This window comes from Gymnoscopelus braueri (assembly GCF_963280865.1).
Source record: "Gymnoscopelus braueri genome assembly, chromosome: 15".
Taxonomy (NCBI): Eukaryota; Metazoa; Chordata; class Actinopteri; order Myctophiformes; family Myctophidae; genus Gymnoscopelus; species Gymnoscopelus braueri.
The window spans coordinates 43422857-43425607 of record NC_137620.1 but is presented as its reverse complement, the minus strand read 5'-3'; the positions used below and the strand labels follow the sequence as shown (position 1 = coordinate 43425607).

The 2751-nt window shown below is 37.0% G+C and overlaps 1 long non-coding RNA gene across 1 annotated transcript; it reads left to right on the top strand.

The window, feature by feature from the left end:
• Window positions 1-931: 931 nt before the first annotated feature.
• LOC308101756 lies at window positions 932-2543 on the top strand. The gene is made up of 3 exons (XR_013934557.1): window positions 932-1042; window positions 1918-1968; window positions 2120-2543. It is a non-coding gene; the product is annotated as an uncharacterized lncRNA (long non-coding RNA).
• Window positions 2544-2751: the final 208 nt, after the last annotated feature.

Genomic DNA, 2751 nt, shown 5'->3' with positions numbered 1-2751 from the left:
TGCACTAAATTACCCAGAATGACAGTAAAGAACAGTGACAGTAAAGAATCCATCATATTTTGGAACTTCTAGAATGGCCACCAATTCTTATGTTGTGACTGAATTTATTCCCCACAAAGTTCTACAGAAACATGACAACTAATAACCAAGAGTTTCTTTCTTTCTTTCTTTCTTTCTTTCTTTCTCTTTCTTTCTTTCTTTCGACGGGACAATGCACATTAATGAACATTCCATACATGAAAGTGAAATGATCAGCTAATCATGATCTCATGTAAACATGCCAGATTTAGCTAAAAGCTCATTTCTATCAGTAGTCCCCACATAAACAACAACAATACAAACATTACACAATACAGAAATAAACACACACAAACAATTACTACTTAAAGAGTTGATTTAAGAATACCATAGTTTAAGCCTAACTAAACAGAATGTACTTACTAACAAGTCAAATATCTAAAACAGCAAAATATATAAGACCTAATTTTAAATATCTAAGCATATCTAATCAAGGTTCAAGGTTGTACTTTATTGTTACATTTTGTGTACAGGTACATAAGAGTAAATTTTATTCCGGTTCGGTTTCCTTCAGACAATGCAGCAGCATAAGTCATAACAATAGAATAATGATAGAAAACGTAAAAAGATTTAAAGAAAGAGTGCAAAAAGAGCAAAAAGAGAATAAAAAGTGAGACTGCGTAGGAGTTTTCCATCTCAAACAGTCTGTGGTTGGGATGGTTTTGATCTTTGATGATTTGAAAATAGCAGATCTGCCTATAGATCTGCTATTTATTATTTGTGTGGTCAATGTACCAATTTATTGATTTCTTGGTTTAATGATCTTCTATCCCTGTCTATACTGGTTTACTTGTTTCTCTCCAGAGTTTCCAGTCTCTCTCCAGTTCCAGTGGATCTCCAGTCTCACCCAGTTTGGTCATCTGTCCTGTGAGGTCCTTCACCGATGTGATTGATGTGGTGTCTGGTCTGAGAGACGAACTAGACAACATCCTGAAGACAACTTGGCCAGAGATATCAAAGAGAGGTGAGATTTAAATTTGTTTCTTGTTTTTCTAACCAGCCATCATAGTAAACATGGATTGATGAAGTCAGAAGGCAACTGGATATATTTGAACTGGAGCAGACTGATGGTACACAGGTTGGCTGTCTGTCAGAATGGACAGAAACATTGAAGAATTTAAGCAAGAATATTTCTCAAAGGAGAGGTTAGGGTCAGATTTAAATGTCTTTATTGTGTTTTAACCGGCCCCTATACTGTACAGTACATTTCTAAGTGTTGAAACAGTTTGTACAGGTGGAAGTATGTCTGGGAAGGCTACTAAAGCCTGTAGTATGGGAGGCAATAAATGAGTGTGACCTGTGTTTCATGTCACCCGCTACAGTATATAAATGCACCATTTACCATTTATTATTTTTATCATCATTATTATCATATTATTATTTTGTTCTTAATAAATGATCTTGATGAGTTATCTCTCCTGATTGGATGAAATGTGTAACCCACCTGAAAATGTATTTTCTGTTTTACTGAAGAGCTGGAGAGACAGCTGTTACTGAACAAACACTATATAATAGCAATTACTATCAAGCTATAATAGCTTCAACTTTTTGACAAAACCCTTGGAACTTCAGTTTAATCCATTCTTCAGTATGATGTCTGTCATATATGCTATATATGTGACTGTGCCTTTAAAAGAGCTACGTTACGACACTGCCGTAAAGCAGGTCTGTTGTTGTCTTTTACGTCAGTCGTATGTTGTGACCTCCTGTAGGCTCACGCTGTATGTTGTTTTACATGCCTGAAGTCAGCAGTAAAGTCTATTGGATTTGACCCTTTGTGTTGACATTGAAATCCTTTACAATATCATGATGACCTTTACTGTTTTCTTGTGTCTCCAGTTGATGTTTTACATCCAGTGGAGCCTCAGACCAGAAAGGACTTTTTTCAATGTGAGTCCATGTTGATGCAGGTTCTGAACGTTGAAGTTTCATTCTGATATGTTGTTATTTAAAGCTCTAATGAGTTTGATCTGAGAGACTAACTCTAAACACAATAAGGTTCATGAGGTTTGATTTTTCTTTTGTCGTGTGTTTCTCACAGATTCCTCTCCTCTGTCTCTGGACATGAACACAATACACAAAATGCTCTCCCTGTCAGAGGAGAAGAGGAAGGTGACTTTTACACATCAACAACCTTACCCTCATCATGCAGAGAGATTTACTTACTATCAGGTGTTGTGTACAGAGGGTCTGTCTGAGCGTTGTTACTGGGAAGTAGAGTGGAGTGGTGGACGGGTTGATATAGCAGTTTGTTATAAAGACATCAGCAGACAAACCCTCTTTGGAAACAATGATAAATCCTGGCGTTTACAGTGCATGGGTAAAAACTACAGTTTCAAACACAACAATGTTGAGACTAAAGTGTCAGGGCCTCTCTCCTCCAGAGTGGGGGTGTACCTGGACCACAAGGCAGGTACTCTGTCCTTCTACAGTGTTTCTGACATAATGACCCTCCTACACACAGTTCAAACCACGTTCACACAATCTCTCTATCCAGGGATAATGGTTTGGTGCTATGGAGAGACAGCAGAGCTGTGTAAGACATGGTAGACATGTTAAGAATACTGATGATGATATTCAGTTGAAAACTTTATTTTCTTCATTTTATTATAGATTTTCTCTTCTAGATAAAGCATGTGTAAGAATGATGTGTACAGTATACTACACCATCAT